The 19,731-nt window shown below is 30.7% G+C and overlaps 1 long non-coding RNA gene across 1 annotated transcript in view; it reads left to right on the top strand.

Moving 5' to 3' along the window:
* The first annotated feature begins 1,231 nt into the window (after positions 1 to 1,231).
* Positions 1,232 to 19,731, top strand: part of LOC102654950 — a 34,391-nt gene continuing 15,891 nt past the window's right edge. The window contains exons 1-2 of the long non-coding RNA XR_411089.3: positions 1,232 to 1,589; positions 2,362 to 3,735. This is a non-coding gene — a long non-coding RNA (uncharacterized LOC102654950). The remainder of the gene's footprint in view (positions 1,590 to 2,361; positions 3,736 to 19,731) is intronic.

Raw genomic sequence — 19,731 nt, 5'->3', positions numbered from 1 at the left:
GAAGTATATAAAATTTCAAATGAAAATATTTTATTTATTTAAATTCGTTTTCCTTATAATTATAAAAAATTGTTGCATTAATTCATTCGGTAATTACTCTTATTACAATCATTAATATTAATTATAATTTTATTTATTATTTATTATATTTTATAGAAATAGAATAATACTTTTGCGCGATTCATTTTGTTCGATCATATTTTCCAAGATTAAGGTGAAAAAGTGGACGGACGTTATAAGTTGAGAGCCGTTTCGCCTTGATTTCGCAAGTTTCCCCGATTTAAAATGAAATTTAAACGCAGAACGAGTCTCAAGTCTCGATCTGTATGTATATACATTTATTACTACAACTGCTCATGCATTAATTCATAAAATATTTTTCAGTCAACTCGATACGAGATTACGTGACTCATAGTCATCTATGATTAGAATAATACGATAATCGATGAACTTAGCTCGGTTTATTGTTAATCTGTGCTTTTCTAATTGATAGAAAGAAAACGAATTTAATGTAAATTGTTTCTTGAAATCGTTACGAGTCTAAGATTTGGCATTCGATAATTGATTAATTTAGTAATAACGAATGATTTAAACGAATGGTCAACTTATATGTATATTTTACGTGAAAATTAAATAAATGTATGAAATATTATTATAAATGTTGAATAATTATATTAACATGATTATATCGTCTCGATTAATTTTTTTTAATAAATTTAGAAACAAAAAAAGATTTATAAATTTAAAATGATCTCTTGGAAATTCATTGAATAATATATAAATACAAAATGATTGTTGATTAACTTCTGATCTGTTAAATTTGATAAATATTTGATATGTATTTTTTACATTTTTTTTTTAATACTATTATTAGTAATTAAAGTAATTAATCAATTGTTCTTCTTTGTTTTTTTCAGAATAATAAAAAATACGGAATAAATGAAAGATTCGTTTAATTGCAAAATACTTGACGTTAAACGTCATTCATATCACATTTGATTGACATTATAAGAGAATAAATTTCTTTATATTGAATAATATAATCAATACGAGTCGCATCTGTAATTTTTTTCAACTAATTATCCATAACTCATAATAAATATATTTCGATAATCGAGTAAGAATTTAATATTTTTACTTGATTTTTTTTTATTTTGTTTTGTTTAATTTGTATTCGATTTAATCATTTTATTTGTTTAAATTTCTTTAGATTTTCTTGGTACAATTTTCACTTATTTTATTTACTCAACTATTCTCGTTTAATTACATATTAACTTTGATATTTTATTGAAATTTATCATTTAAAAAGCGAAATTATTCATATCGTTTTGCAATTTCGAATCGTTGAAAGAAAAACTGCGAAAAATAGTGAAAATCGAGTTGTTTATGCCTCGCACCGGTAAATCTGACGCAAGTAATTTTTATAAAAAGGAACCTACATTCAGTTGAAACGTGTTTAGGTACTAAAGTAACTGGACCATGAAGGAACAAGACATTTCCCATATGTGATTTTTCCCTCATTATTATTCCAACTAAAAATTTTTCTCGTCAAAAAATCGTTAACAGTGGTCAGTTCGAACCACGTAAAGGTAAATCAAATTTATTATTTGCGATAAATTATATTTTTTTTTAAGTAAAATTGTAAACAAGAACGTTAAAACAATCACTATATTGTTATTATTTAGTTAGTCTATTAATAATTCAGTTTATCTTTGAGGAAATCAATGAAGTTATCAAGAAAATTAATTTTTTATGATACAAGACTCACGTTCACAGCGTGGACGTGGTATCAAACGAGTATTCTCGAGGAGAATACAAATTAATGACGAAGCGCAAGAGGTTATGTTATACGCGATACACTATACGTTTTCCTCTGCCTCTGTCGAAAACTTGACGCATAAAAGAATGAATTGAGCATTATGTAATTTTTTCATGACAGCGTGAAATATGTCACGATTTATGACAGTAATTCTTGTGTCAGCGTTTATCAATATAGCGTAAAATCCCGTTTATATCAGGCAACTTTTGATCGATCGATCGATTAAACTCGAATAAATTCGCTGCTGCGAACTTATTCTTTAAAAAAACCAAAAATTTTCATTATATTAAGGTTTATTGATAAATAGATTATTACTTCATTTAACATTTCGAATTTTATTACAATGAATTCTAGTTAAATTTCATCTTATTTGATTCTATAAGATTCATATTTTATTATAAATATTATAAACAAATATTTATAGGAAAGATATACTTAACGTTGACTCGATACAGAGTCGTATATTATTTCCTGGTAATTTCAAACATTAATAAAAAAGAAAAAAGATCAAATCATATATTTTTACTAATAAAATATTTCAGTTTTAGCTTACTTCAAATTTTCATCTGGTCCGTACAACGTTTCATGGAAAGGTTGAGACGTGGTTGAGTGGATTCAATTAAAGATACGCGATCTTATACGCGTGGACGCAGAATAATAAATCTGGAAAAGACGAGGAAGCAGGCAACGCCCTCGGGAAAAAGGATGGAAAAGGATGGAAGGGTGGAGGGGTGGCCTGATCGGAGACGACAACCACGCAGGGATGGAACCGAGCGGAGCGAACCGAGGGAGGATCGAGGGAGATCAAAATCGAAGAAAAAGAAGGGAGACACACTGTTGGCTTCAAATCAAGGACCAGACGAACCGGTCTACCCATCCGTGAGATGCGTCTAATTTTTTTCCCCGTTCTTCTACCTTTCTCTCTTTTTTTTTTTCTTTTTCCATTTCTTTTCCTCTCTTTCTCTCTCTGCCTCTGCCTTTCTCTTTCTTTTTACTATACAGGGTGTTTCTAAGACAGGTGGTATAAACAGGAAGAGAGTGATTTTATATACGATAAAGAATAATAAAGAACGTAAGAATAAACATAAGTTACGTTCAAGATTTTGAATAAATCAAGTATTGAATTCTCGAGAGATTATTCTGTACATGTAAAAGTAAATAAAAAGCGTCGATCAAATTTTATATTTTCGTTTTTTAAGAAACTCGAAATTCAACGTACACATATATATTTAGATATAAGATCAAGAAATAATAAGAATAATTATTTAAAAATCATCTGATCGATTTCGATAATCTTGAAATATGTTATGTGTCAATGGATCTTCAGTTTTCGAGATATTGGAAAAATATTTTTTATTCCGTTTGTCATATATAAAATGTTAACGTGTTCACGATGTTTTGAAAGATAGAAGATTGAAGTACATAGAAATGTCGGTTAAAGCTTATTTATTAAATTACAAGTAATTGAAGTTTGAGTTACACAATAACTCTTATATCACCCACTCTCCAACATTCGTAGGTATACGTTAGCCTGAAGGCTTCCTTTACGTGTCCTTTTCTTTCATAGCATCTTACTTTTTCGTCAACGCTTCTTTTCATCTTACAAACATGCCCGCAGGTGCCTGGTTGGGGACTGTCCAGAAATCTTGCCCGTGAGCCCTGATTTCCTACCGACTACCTTGTCCACTTTCTCTTTCTCTCTCCCTCTCCCTCCCTCTCTCTCTCTCACTCCCTCTCTTTTTCTCTCTCTCTCTCTCTTTTTTTCTCATCACGCAATCCTTTCGATCCGGCTATGGCAAAGGAGGTGTTAACTGGAAGGAATAATTCCGCATGTAAGTGTCGCTACTATCGAACAGAGGGAGCCTGTGAATTGGCGTGGAAAGAATAACAAGGATTTTAATGTAGGAAGTATTCAAGTAAGTATCGTTGAACGCCATCTTTTTGTTAACGTTTTAATCGTTAAACGAAATACAGAATAATGAATTCTCTTTTATAGAAATTATTTGTTATATACGTGGAATTTGGATTGTGCGATTAAAATTAATTATTTAACATTTGACATTTTTAATTTTTTATAGTGCAAAAAAAAAAAAACATAAGAAATCTCCAAGTAAGGATATTTCGAGATTTCTAACAAAATATATTTCTGAATATTTTGAATATTAAGTTAATTTATATTTTTATTCAAATTTTATTTCTTCTTTTCTTCTCTCTTTTCGAATAGATTATGAAATTTTATTTAAATTAGTTAAAATTAGTTTATTGCTATTAGCAAATTTTGGTAAACTTTAATTCTTTTTTACGAAATATTCTCTTGATTGATGCTAAAATATTAATTATATTGTGTAAATTTAAACTATTAAAAGATCATCCATTATATATCTTTTTCATCTTATATTAATATTTAATATTAAATATAATAATATTATATAATTAAATAAATTATTATTATTATTATTAATATAATTAAATAATATTATTTTAAATAATAATATTATTTAATATTAAATAAGATTTAATTATGATTGAAAGATTGAAATAAATATTCATAATAAGTATTATTCGAGATGAAGAAGTTCTTTCTTATTTCGCTAAGCAAAAAGAAAAGAAAAGAATTAAATAAATAAATAAATAAAATGCGGCACAATTAATTTATTCGACAAATTTCACGAGAGAGAAAAAAAGCTAAGAAAGCTCGAAATGATCCTTAATTGGCAATTAAGACAGATGATTTGGCGTTTCTGAACGTGATACGAGAATGTCTAAGTTATTTTAATCGTGTTAGCTGCTGTCAAGCATCGATTGACGTTGATGTTTAGTCAATCTTTGCTAATCTTTACCGTCAATAGACAGTTTTAACGCGGATAATTAATTTATTGAAATTTTTTTATACATTGTATTTATAGAAATTTATATTCGAAAGGCGACTTCAATCAAAAACGTTAATGTCAATCGATGTAAAACAATATAACAATATAATTGATCGTTTATATAGTCAGTACTTTGAAACATAATTGCACGTTCAAAACATTTTGACACATTCTGTACTCGTATTCTTAGATATTTTTTCTCCTATATTGCATCAAAGCAATGAAATGTGATCAATAAAAATTGAAACACACGAGACTCGGCGAGAGGAAAGTTAGAGTCTAGCTTTGTAACAATGAGTTTCTAGAATTTGTAGATTTTTGATAAGCATATTCCGTGGAATCGTGCGTCCCTAATCGCGGAATATATAACTGAGGAAATAGCACGTTGTACGCAAGAAGCGAGAAGAAAGTTCAAGGTGATCGAACGTTATTCAGGATCGGCGACCCTTCCAATCGTCGTTGAGGATTCGTTTAGAAAGAAAAACGTTCGGTAGGAGGAAATCACACGGTTGTACCGGGAATACGTAGAGAATATTTAAGAAGGTGCATTGCTGCACGGTTCCACGATTCGAATGCAAAGCCGGATCGTAAAAGGCGCATCGAATGGCTCTTAACGTTTTCTCTACGGAGGATTTCGATTTTGTCACTGTTTCTCAAACGCGATTTCGTCTCGTCGCGATTTGACATTTCCTTCGATGATTTCGAAAAACCTTTTTTTTTTATCTTAGATTTTTTTCCAACAGTTGGAAAAAACGATATTAAACGATATTTGAACGATATATAAGATTTTATGAATAAACTTTCTTCCAAGTACTTAGCAATCTGAAGATGTATCGTTGAAGTAGAGATTTTGTTATTTTTAAATTTTGTTTCGTCGTTCCATAAATAATAATAAAATTTGTCGAACGGATTGGAATAAAATTTAACAATAACAATAACAATATTATATATCAGAAATTTTGTTCGAGGAAATATTCCCAATATATTTCCAATTAATATCGAATAAATTGGTATAACGAATTATCGAACGTGCTGAATCAAAGACACGTCATAAAGTAACACCGCTATAAATTCGAAGATCTCGAAGAAACACGACCGTTCCGAACGTAAACGAATTATCGTGCAGAAGCGTAACGAGAGGGACATCACACACAAACGCGCGCGCGCGCGTACACCTTTCCCTGGAGAGATAATTTGCATGCGACCGACCGATGAATAATTTTGCTGAATGCGAGTGAAAATCGCTTCGAGGGGATCGATTGCCCGAACACACGCGAAACACAAGTATCTCTTCTAATACGGAGAATCTTTAGAAGCGAAATTACGAACCAAAACGAAATCCTATTTGAAATCAGTGAGGTTTCATCATCGAGATACACGGTAGAGATAATTTCTCCGATGAGATGGCGAGACGCGATATGCCAAGATTTCTTAATTTTAAAAATCTATATGAAAAATCACACGAATCTTCCCTGTAATTATTAACGTTTAAATATTTACAGATAATAATAGGCATTGCTCCAATCGTCGAAACTGAGATATAATTATTATTCCTCTCCAACGTCATTATCATCACTATCACTTTTTTTCATTATACATTATACAATGATGGTTTATCATTCTTAATCGGTTGAATATCTTTTTTTTTTCTACGCGTGCAAGAAGAAAAAGTTAGCAAGCTTTGAACAATTTACGTACGAAAATGTAGCGGCACGCGAGATGGCCCCATTAATTTATTAACGCGAAACCATATGGCCAAGCGCGGTGGATGCACGAGGGGAGATCTATGGCAATTTAAAGACCCGTATTTTCGTAGCGGACACGAGCTCACTGCTCTGACGTAACACCATTGTTTAGGTAGGGAAGCGGGTGGACGAGCAATTTACAAATCAGTTCGAATGGAATTGGAGGATATGCGGGCATCGGGGGAAACTAAATGAATTCTGAATCGTTCGAAACGATTATTTTGTCGCGTGTCCCACATCCGATCGTTGATCGGCTTTCGATTAAATTTCCTTCTCGATTATTCCCTTCCCACGCTATTCCTCGTTCCTTGTGCGTTCGTGTTGCTTAGCGTTACAACCGATCGAACGACTGAACTTTGTAAAGACGATATTCGATTGGTGGCGTCTCTGTCTCTGCGTCCATCGTTATATACAGAAGGAAAGGGAAAAATCTGAGACAAGGCGAGATAAGATAACGCGAAGAATCCGATCTTATTCGCGAAAGGGAATAAAAGAAGCGGAGGAAGAGGAGAGAAGAAAGAAAGAAGAGGTTGATCGGTGAAATTCTGCGGTAGCGAATTCTTGCTTGATTCCCGGTCGAAAATGTCGGACGAAATAAAGCGAAATAAAGAAAGAGAGAGAGAGAGAGGGAAAAAAAAGGAAAGATGATGGCCGACGATGGAGAAGACCACGAGGGAAGAAGAAGTAAGAGTCGTAAAACAGGTTCTCCTGAACCCCCTCGGCCCTCCTTTTCTTCTTCTTTTTTAACCGTAGCTTCGATCTTTCGCGTTAAACGTCTCGATGTTTTAAGGAGCGACGACAATAACTTAACCGATCAAAAATCAGCAACAGATTTCGGTTGCAATCTATCTATCTATCTATCTAGAAGATGATCGAACGATTCTTGTTCGAAACTAACCACGCTGCAACAACGAAGTCCTATTTTATTTCAATTTCGAAAAGGAATATATATACCGGTATATGACAACGTTATTTTTCTATTATTCTTCTTACTGTTTTAATATAGAACTGATTGCAAGTTACAAATTATCGATAAAATAAAATCTCGGTGCAATATAAGCGATACAAATATCTATCTGCGATATTTGTCGAGCTATTTAATGATTTATTCAATGCGTATAACATTGATATTATAATATTCAAAGAATCGATTTAAAAAAATACGCGAAAATAATTAATTCGAAATAAGATTACTAATTAACTCTTCATCTACGAGAATTATTTTTTCTAAAACTTGTTTCCTATAAATTCACAATACCTATTATAGTCCGTGCCTGTCTTTCGAAAGACCCCTAATTCCAAGTATTCCATCTTTGAAAGATTTTACGATTTCCAGGAGTACTCGATGTCTCCCTCTTTGAACTCTGCGAATCTCTCTGTCCTAAACGTCAGACATAGTCCGCTTCTTCGTCTTGACGCGTGGTTCGTTTATACCCGATGACACTTCTCTTTTTCGTCTTCTAAATGTCACCACATTTTTTTTTTCACTCTGACAGCTTAATTACACACGCACGGACAATTTCGTCTCGCTTCTTCTCCAAATCTGAAAGCGATTTACCCTCCGGTAAAGCAAACGTTTCAAAAATAACGAACATCGCACGTTATTTCAATTTTACGAATCTCCTTATTTTATGCAAGCTCCTCTGTCACAGCGTTGCGTAATGATCTCAACACTATTCCCACGTCGTCGCTTTCTTTTTTTGCATCCGCGTCGATTACTTCGATGCTTCGATCCTCCGCCTGCTCCTCCTTCTTTTTTTCTTTCTTTCTTTCTTCCTCCCCCCCCTAATGGCCGCGTTAAAATGATCGAGGGAGGCGAAACATGTATTTACAATAACGGGCACAACTTCCTCGTTTTAGAGGCTCTCCTTCTCAAATTGAAGGTTTCGATGTCGAAGGCTCGGATCCGATCGCTGTCAAGATAATCTCGGCCGTGTCGCCTCTATCTCTCGCCGTTATTTTCGATGATTAACGCGCGAAATTCGAAAACCCCCTTTTTTTGTCATCGAGGGGTGAAAAAGGATTACGTGTCTTCAACGCGATTAATATCCGAAAGAATCGTAGGAAAGATGTGAAAGGGGGAAGAATGTGTTTGCGTTGTGTCGTAATAATAGCGTGTTTTACCGATTTTTTTTATACACGGCATCGGTAATTGCGAAGGAAGTTGAAGCAGCGAAATACTCGTGTAGCAATTATCCGTGTTTATTATGCGTATCGGGCGCAGGAGTAGCGTGACCTTGGCGCAAGGCCATCTCGACGATGATACTTTGAACGCGAAAAATATAAGAGATGATCTCGTTGCATATCGTCCCGCGGTGGAATAACGAGTTTGCCGGTGAAATAATTAAAATCGAGCGCGGTTTTTATTATTCGTACGCAAGGTTGGATACGCGTACGCCACCGTAAAAAGTATAATGGAAGCCTTGAATTCTCAAAGAGACGCGTAACTAATGAGGCTAGGCTCGAACGAGACGAAAGAACGATACGTTATATGTTAATAGTCCATTGACTCATCGACGTGAGCGGGGATCGAAGGCAAAGTAAATTAATAAAAGTCGTCCATTAATGGATCGTGTCATCGATCACAAAGTGGATCGATGCGAAAAAAAACTTTACGACCAGAAGGGAACTTGAACAACGGATTGATGCGTCCGAGCCGTATTATACGGAGGGAGTAAACAAGAGTTCTTCCACATCTATCTAGTTACGAAAATTCTCGATGTATGCGCAAACGTAATCGCGCAACGATTTTATTAATTATTCGTTGGACAGATATAAGAATATTTGACGTAAGAAATATTTGATAAATCTCGAACAGATTGTATATAAGATGAAATATATTTGTATATACGTGTATACGTCATATTTGCATTCGAGTACTCGTTTATCTTCCACATCATTTCCTAGTGTTTTTCGAACTCGAAACGTAATTGCAATATATTTGCAACTTGCGTTTCGAACCTGCTCCGTTTTTTTCAAGCAAAAGAAAAGAAAGAAAATGTCTTATCTATTCACTCTCAATTTCACTCGTCAACAATCCTATCTTCCAACACTTGTTCGTTTCACGCTCTAACTCGTCTCGAGCTGTCCTCTTTATCTTCCGTTAAATTACAAAACGTATAAAAAATTGGCCGTAACATCTATTACACCTCGATAAAATTAAAGTGTTTACGTCGCAATTTACTCGCCGGTGGAATGGAAAAATATACGAGCAAACTTGTATTCCCGGGACACTTGGGGCATATCCGTGAGGCTTCCTTCACACGATTTCCTAACTTTCGATTGAATGAAAGGATCCTAATAAAGGTAAATGAAGAAAAATTATTGTTTTCAAAGTTATAAGCAATTTTTTATCGCTTGGGACAATATTTTATATTCCCACCCACGTAACGTATTAAGCGTGCGATAAAACAAAGAGGGAATACGTGGAATACTTTCTCTGTAAAATATTAATTTTAAACATATATTTCTTTCGATTTTTCTTCTTTGTTTAAAAAAAAAGAAAAAGTTTTAATGTCTTTTTTACAGGGGAAAGAATAATCGATCTTTCCTACGTCCAATTAATTTAAGTATCGCTTTTATGCTATCTGTTTGAGAAAGTTTAAGCTTTATTTATAAAGAAAATTAATCAAACTAAATAACATTCGAAAATGAAACGAAATGTTCGTAAATAAAGAATAAAGTAGATATTAATAGGATAAATTGTTAACATTATTGAATTTATTAAAAAATAAAGAAGATGTATGGTTACACTTAGGAATTTGTGATTCTTTATACGCGATATTGTTGTTATGGATATGGAAGAAAAGAAATTTGAAATTTGGATGAAACGACACGTTGGCGAACGAGATTCGCACGGCGCGCGGTGATATTTCGATTTGGGCGAAACCGATGATTTCGTTTGCGGTCGAATGCGATCGATCGGTCTGCGATGCTACTTCTAATCGCTTTTGTCCATGATTACGCGATCGTTCCGTGTGAACAGAGCCTAACGCAGCTCCAACAATAAATAGCGTAGGGCCTCGGATTTTTCTCTTATTGTAGACCTGCTAACAGCTTGCTTTTCCCTAGCGAGACCGGTTCTTTTAATGGGCCCTCGTTAATTATTGTGTCGTTCGTTGTTCGAACGTTCTAAACAAACTTAATCCTCGAACAGAGCATGGCCTGTTCGCGTTCTAACTCATTTCGCCTCATTGTGCGCGATTTGAAAAATCCTTTGCCCGATAAACCTGTTAAATTTAATTAAATCGATTTATCCGTTATACATTATTTTAAAACAAGTCTCGTTATTCTATATCGTTCCATCTCTCCATACCTGAAATATAGTTTCGAAGAAAGTATGGAATACACGTTTCCATATACGTGTAATATAACTCGAACTAATTTAAATATTAAATTATTTATTACGTTCAGATTTAAAACCTCGTGCACGTGTATTCTATTTTTCGATACATTTTTTTTTTTTGCTGTGTAGTAAAAAGAGATTAGAAAACGCGTTGATATATAGGTTATTCGATCGAGAGTTATATCGAATCTTTTTACGTTATCGTTATCGTTTTACGAATTCGCGCGTGTAAATATTACGCGGATATATATGATTACGCAACGAAGGATTTTGCAAAACTATAAAACGCATAAATATTGTGGAAATGCGTGGACGACGATTTATTACGTGGAACGTAAGAGGACGAAAATAAAGCAGAAATAGCTACGTTGTTGGCCACGTAAGGTATTCATAGAAGTTGGAGAAAGGAGCGATTCTTTGATCTGGCGAGTGCAATGAAACGTCGATATCACGGAAGAGCGAGGGGAATAATGAAAGTCGTTGCATTCGCGATTGCGCCGGTCATGATGCACAGGCGACACGATTGAAATACCACGGCGTATGCTTTCCGCCATCGTGCATTACAAAGAGGTCTTCCATGGAAAAGAAGGGGTCGCCATGACGGATTTTCCATGACGAGCTCGGTGGGGTCAAAGGCCCAGGAACCTTATACCGCATACCTTGTACAAGCGAATACCGATAGAACTAGCTTTACCTATGTCCTATCCTTTTTTTTTTTTCTTCATGCTGTGAAACTGCGAAACATCGACGCGTGAAATCTGACTTACGGTGAAACTCTTGGAAGAAATTGGAAAAAGATTTTAAAGATTTCGAACGCATGTTCCGCGAATGTATTAACATTTTGTATACATTGCGTGAATTTGGACGTTTCGAGTGGAATTTGGAAAATAATTTCTTCGTTGTTAGAAAAAAGAAGAAGAAAAGACAATTTATCTCGATATTGGAACGGGTTCTTTCGAAAATATATGAGATTTATCGGGATTCCTGCAATTATTTTTTTACTTTTTTAGTTTTTTAATTTCTGAAGAAACTGTTATTCGATTCGTCGAGATTCTGGAGAATTCTCAAGAAATCCAAAATTTTCGCGACCGGATCCACGATCCAGTATCCCGCAAAAATGTTATTCTCGAGACTAAATATCGGGAAGAGACCGATATTTTCGGATACGTCGCATACTTTTAGCTTTTTTTTTATTAAATCTTTGCAAAAAGATAAATAAAAAACATCAGGATAATACAGGATCAATTTTGTTTTTATACTAGAATTTTGAATACGATAATCGATGCAGCTTTTTGTATCATATGCAAAAATATAATATTTCATGTATTAATTGATAGATGCAATAATATTATTGCAATAAATAAATCATGATATATTGATCATGATAAAGGAAAAGTATATACGTTAAAATTTCGGACGTAACTTTGTATTACTTTCTATGCACTCTATTAAAGAGATTAATTAAATCAAGAAAGAAATTGTAATTCTTTTATAAATAAATATATGCAAAAAGTACCATTTTTATGTAAATTGGCGTAATATATCTTCTCATAACTATTCTTCGCATGTTTTGTAAATGTTCTTTCATGTTCAACGAAATGAATTATTTATGATTGGACGTTACACTCGTCGAAGCAGAGAATTATTCTTCTCGTCCAAGTCGAAACTTTTAATTATGCTTATTAAAAATAAAATAATTTTTCTTTTATAAAATAATTTACTTCTAATTGTAATGATTTTTGAAAAAAGATAATTTTATTTTTTAGAATATATACGGATTTATTCTTTTGTTCATTATTTGTTTCTCAAAATTAATTATGCGAATCAAAACGATTTTAATTAGAAAGATCGGATAATATTTTTTAATTGAAAGTTAAAAAATTGGATCGTAATTTTTAATTGAACGAAGTGAAGAAGCGTTGGAAAAATTATTTTCTCGTAAAAATAAGATAATTTTTACATCTTTTTTTCTTATATCGAATTAAATAACTTGTTGATCGTGAAAATATTTTCGCATTTTTCGAAACGTGTTTAAAATATCGTTTAAATTCGTTTCCTTCTTGAATTTCTTAAATTGTATCTATTTCCAATATAATTATTTCAAATAGAACTTTGATTATAAAACATTTTGTCAGATAGGTTATAAAAAAATATCTTGAAAAACAATTTTCTATCGTGTTGAATTGTTCAATATAAAACGAAAGACCGATGAATATTCGCCTATTCAAAAATTTTCTTATTCAAACAATAGTCGTGCCTTCTTGTTAATGTTCACATTAAAAATTCTCTATTAAATATTCATATTACACTATAATTTTTTTAAAATATCACTTTTACGCCGCATTTTACGCCATGTTAATTTAATAATAAGAAGAAAGGAAGCAAACGTAAACAACTGATGATGGACTAAGTTTCTGGTAGAATTGGCATATATTTACTGTTTGGTATAAAGTAATGTAAATTACACTTTGTGGCAAGTTTCCAAGTCACTTCTTGTGTAACCATGTATACCATGAATCGTAAATAACATCGAGGAAACAATATACTTCTCTGTTACAAAATCTCAAGTTTATGAATCTCAATGTTATCGAGATTAATCTTTCTCTTTCTTTTGCATTTTTTACTGGGAAAATTTTACTGTTCGATCATTCGATGAAATATCGATGATCGTGATGTAATATTTAATAGATAAAACCAAATAAATAAATAAGAAAAATTATATTCATTATAAAATATAATGTATTAAATAATAAAGATAACATTATGGAGAATTATCAATTTTTTTTTATTAATTAAAATTATTAAACTTTAAATTTAGAAATTTTATTTTGAAAAAAATTCAAACGATATATCGTTTCAGCAATAAGGTTTCTATATTTTTTAAATTAATCATTCATCATACAATTAAGTCATACGTGAAACTGTTTTCGAAGAAACATTATCGTACATCGTAAGAATATTTTATCGCGAAATATTTTAAATGGCTAATTATAAAAATTAAAGTACGTCTGTAATTTTGAAACTGCATGAAAATAATAAATCTTAACAGAATAACGAGTCGTTACTTGCCCACCGACAGTTTCATAGCTTTGCTTAATGTAATAGTGACCCGTGGTGGACTTTGTAAGTAGCCAGTTGTTACTCGGCAATTTTCAATAGCAGGCGCTTGTCATTAAACATCAGCGTCACTCTTGACCACTTAAGGCCATCATGCTTAAAACGAATCGACCAATAGCGACCCGTAAATATTACCATCCTAGTAAATCAATGTGCAGCATCTATAAAAAATATCTCATCTTTTATCTAACTCCGATCTCGGAATTATATTATTATAAATCGTATCTATGAGAGAAAAGATGCGATCGATATGTTCATTCGTGAATAATTTGACCATTTGCTAATTTTAAACGTTTTAAAATATTTTTATGTTAATGTTAACTCATTAAGAACCTCGTATTAATGCAACATTATTATTTGCAATTCTTTATTCTCGGGTAATTTATTTAATTTAATTCTGGCTTTGAACTTTGTAGTTATATAACATTGTTATTTCCAATTCTCAAGTATTTTATTTGATTTAATCCTATCTTTGAACTTCATAGTTGTATGTTAATGTAACATTGTTATTTGCAATTCTTTTATCCTCCAGTAAAATTTACTTAATTAAATTCTGTTTTTAAAATATACTTATGGAAAACAAAACTCAAAAATTAGAATATTTCCTTTACCGTTCCTTTTTTCAATTGCAAATTTCAAATCGTACCATCGATTGAAATCTTGTATTATCTTGTATTAATTTTTCAAATTTTACAATTATAATTTATACCAATTTAAATACTCTCTACGAATACTTTTGTCTCAAACTGTACTTTATTTCTGTAAACTTTTGACCTATTTTACGGGGGAAAAAAAAAAAAAAAGTTCGATTAAAATGTTATTTATGAATGAAATACGTTAGGAAAAAAATTGGCACGTAATAACCGTGATTTACCTATATAATAATACCTGCATAAATATAAAGTCGTTAACGATTTCTTCGCTGAAACGAAAGTATGATTATTTGATTATTCGTTATATACGAAGCATCATGCAACAGGAGAATAGAAAGTAATTCTATCATTTCGATAAATGAAAATGTAATTTAAGAGTTTACTCATCCCAGTAATTTTTATATAAAATTTATATTCATCCTCTCTAAAAGTAACGTTTAAAAGAGATAACGCGGCAAAAAGATTATGAACTTTTATTACGTGAAATTACCATTTGGATGTACAGTTATATAGAGTCCGTTTCTTCACTTTCACTGAATTATCGATGAAAATTCACAGTATCTATTAACGTTCAAATTTAAATCGTGTGCGCACGAACGTGATCGAGCTTCTTCTTCGCTTTCATCCTGTAATACACTTTCATACGTTAACCACACCGCGCTGGTGAAAACATGTGATTACAACTTTTGACCACAAAAATCGAAATTTTCTTCTTCTATTTAACATTTCAAACAATGACGTTATAATTTTCATATAACGTTTCAATATTTCGTTCGAAAATCGATTATATGAAATAATATCGTTTATTTTTAATTAAAAATTAATTTTGTTTTAGACAACGTAAATACGATTATGTGTTAAACATTTGTAATGCGATTCGTATAAAAGTGAATTAGAATTATTTATAAATATGGAAAATTGCTAGAAAGTCTAAATGTAAATTATTATATTTTAATATATTATTTTTACATATTTCAATTTAATAATCATATGCGAATAGTAAGTTATTTTTGTTTGATTTGTTTCACACGGTAAAACGAAAGTAGTTTATATAAAAATTAATATCTTATTTTTACATTTTATGTAAAATAATAATTAACAGATATACCCGACATATCAAAGCGATTTAAACATCGAGATATATATATGTACTCATCCATATGAATATGTAAATGTGTATAATATTGCAGTTAACGATAAGAGATGTATGCAAATATGAAAACAAATAGTACTTCGTGCAAATAATCATATTTTCTTAAGATTTTTACTGAAAATTTTCGCTTCCGAGTACAATTTATGGGAACAGAATTCTCGTTGGAATTAAACACGTTTTATTCGTAGAAATGCAATACTATTAATTTACGAGGAATTAAGGAAGTAATTTGCATATCTATATTATAAAATAACGACAAATTATTTACTTACGTACGAATAACATTTCGTTTATTTTTTTTTTATTCAATTTTATCAAACTTTTGAATAAATATATTAGGTGAGATTAAGATAGATATAAATGACGGATATAAATATTAGGTAGGAAATTTAGTTTGCTTTTAAGGATACGAAAGTATTCAAATAAATTCAAATCATTTTTTATATTATGATAGCAATGATTTTAATGAAAATTTTAAAAAAGAAGATATATAGAAGATGTATTATATACTAATCTATAAATTTAGACAAGAGTTAGGATCTATATATAAACGATTTATAAAAAATTGAAAAAATCTCTTTGAACAAAATTACTATATAGATTTTTATTTCAACTTTAAAAATTTGGATAATGATAAATGATACGAAACTCGATGTTACGATAATTTTCAGATGTCGACAAAAAAAGAAAAAATATTTGTACAATGTCTCCGATAAAATTATGGAATTTAAATGAAAATAATTCATTTTACATGATACATTAGCTTTCAAGCTACGTTTATTTTACATATAAGAAATAGAAAAGATGACGTTCTAATAATAAAGAAATTTGAATTAAAAATTACACCACTAAAGAAGCATTTTTTATTAGAATTACTACTTACCTATAGTAATACAATCCTTACTGAAAAGATATCTATCTATGGGTATCGGATACATTGCTACTCCATTAATACCAGCAAGTGATGAAATGACACGAATCAAGATACGCTACTGTTTGCGGTATAACGCTTTTCCTCGATAAAGGGTTATCACGAGTGTTTACTGTTCCATCCGATCTCCGTACTATAAACGACCAATTATTTATAAATATATATCAATGACTGATAAGAACCGATCAATCCTCTTATTTACTTTCGTAGAAAAATACCACCGATTGAGAAAATATTATTGGTTCAACGAATGATTATCTTCGTAAACAAGTGAGAGAAATGAATTAAAAATTTTATTGAAATTTTATTATGATAAGGATGATATTGTGATCGAGTACCGTTGTAAAAATGTAAAAGAGTAAAAATAAAAGAAAATTATAATTAAGTTAAATGATTTCAACATAAATGTATGAAATGTAAAAATGTAAATATACGATATCGTTTCAAAAATATTAATAAAAATTCTAGACATCATAAAATATATCTTAAGTGATTATATGTGATATTAATTCAAATTTCAGTTATTATTGCGTCTGTTTCTTTTTTAAAAAGAAATACCGACGTATCGAGGATCGATAATCTTTTTATTTAAAAACAAATGTCACGATACTCGACTTGAGACTTTGACACCATCACGAGAGAAGAAGACATGAAGAGAAGATGATTAAGAGAAAATAGTATAGAGATATATCGTGCTTGCTTTCTTCTCAACGTAAATTTTCAGCGTAGCCTTCATTCGAGAAAAAAAAAATATCAATTATCATTTATGACGTATCCTCATGCAAATTGAAAAGAAGAAGAAGAAGAAGAAGAAGAAGAAGAAGGGAAAAGAAGCGAAACTTTCGCTATCAGTGTGTAACCATAATTTGTAGTCGGTACAAGTCGCATTCTCAACGTGAACTATACTGAATGGATTCCTCTCTTTCGCCTTTGCACGGTTTCGACGACAACCGTCTGTATCCGCCACTGAACACGCAGGATGTCTCGTTTAAGAATATAAATGTGGGTATCTTACCTTTTACGAGAAAAAAAAAAACAAAAAAAAGTGTTCTCGCTATTTTAAGTCGTGTACAAACTGCACCGCATCGTATTTCTTCTTTATTCTCTTTTTTAAACTAATGATATTGACAAAAACATACAACATATATACACTTTCATGATGATTAAAATTTTAATTCAATTTGTTTAAGGAGGTATGGAATAATAATTTTCATTTCTTTATATTCTTTAATTATATCATTAGAGCAGGATTTATTTTTGATAAATCGATTCTAAAGAAATAAATATAAAAACAAATATAAAAATTGATTATATACAAATGTTGATCGTGACTTATTTTATTATTAAATTTTAAATTTAATTTGAATTTTATCTTCGTCACATTGCTTGATCATTCGATGCATCTCGCCATGTTTAACGGAAAATTAAATTGCTAGTAACTTAATAGATAATAGACTTCGATCGAGATTTTTGTATACTAGTTTTTTAATTTATTTTAATCCTTAGGGTTTTCGAAAAAAGTATTCATGAATATTTCATACGTTAATATATTCACATTTATTTATATATATACTTGAATATAAATTACTATCGATATGTAATATATAATACTTCGATATGATGATTTTTTGTCGATACAATTTAAAATAATAACAATATTAAAATAGTATCGGTATTAGATCTCTGGTTACAATACAGCAATGGCTACCTTGCATCTTCCCCCACCAAGCGTTTACGTAGGTCAGGTTCTATTCTCGATTCATGTATGTAACTAGAAAAGTTTCTTTCCACTAACTTGCATCGAGTTCGTAGAAGTAAAGTTTTTATCATCGACTGTACTCAAATACTCGTCCCGAAGATTGTACATGTACAATGATGTGTGAGTAACGTACTCACACATGAGACTTAATTTGTGCTCCGATGATGCCTCTAAGTATACGTATACATATAAGTAACTATACACGACGTATATGCAGACAAAAAAATAAGAGATACAATACGTGTGAATGAGCGAAGCGTCACCTTGAAAAATAGTAAGTGTCGAAAGAACTACTTATGTATCGTATAATATGTAACGAATATATAGCCGCATTTACATACAGAATATATACACGGATAGTTGGATAGATGGCGTTCGTGACTAAATCCAAGATCGCAGTGATCTGTCTATTTAAGCGAATACGAAATTACTGTGATTTTTTAGCAAGTTTTTTTATGAAAAAGTTTGTTATATGTTATATGGAATATCTAGAAAAATCGATACAAATTACAGAATCTATACTACGTAAAATTTTCTACGTAAAAAAAGATCTAGAGAATTTTGAGTCATTAAGTATTAATTAATTTAATAATAAAGAGAACTAATATGAAAATTTTATAATGAAAATTTTCGTGTTCCTGATAATAAAAATTAAGAAAAAATTAAAATAAATTCAAATTCAAAAATTTTAATTTCGATACGTTAAATTTTTAGTATTAATAATGCAAAAACATATATATATATATATATATATATATATATATATATATATATATTCTTTTCAAACTTATTTAAAAATTATCACATTATTAATGTTAAACTATTACGCTATTGAAATGTTATATTATTTATGTTTGAGCAAAGTTTAACTAAGTCCTTAACACATTTTATTTAAAATAATGAGTCATACCTCGAGTAATTTTTTATTTTTATCTTAAAAACTTGTTGTGCGGTCATGTTAAAGTTACTTTTTATTTTCAAAGTTAAATTTGTTTCAAAAAATATAATTTTTTTATTATAAATATTTGTATAATTTTAAAAAAATTTTCTTCAATAAAAATATCTTTTTTTTAAACTCAAGTAAAAAGAGAATTTCTTTTTTAAAAAAAAAGCATCAATTTTGAATCATTTTTGAATCATATTAGATCAAAATAAATCTCGCGAAATAAGAAAAATAATCATTTTCATTGTAAATCGCTGTTAAAATGAAATGATGCGAAAAAAAAATATTTATGCAAAACAAAATTGGATATAATTATAGAAATATTTTATTCAAATAAATCCCCTTATGTAATCTTAACCAACAACGAAAAGTGACGAGAACATCTTTGACTTATGG

This window comes from Apis mellifera, linkage group LG13 (assembly GCF_003254395.2).
Source record: "Apis mellifera strain DH4 linkage group LG13, Amel_HAv3.1, whole genome shotgun sequence".
Classification (NCBI taxonomy): Eukaryota; Metazoa; Arthropoda; class Insecta; order Hymenoptera; family Apidae; genus Apis; species Apis mellifera.
This window is presented reverse-complemented; position numbering and strand designations above follow the sequence as displayed.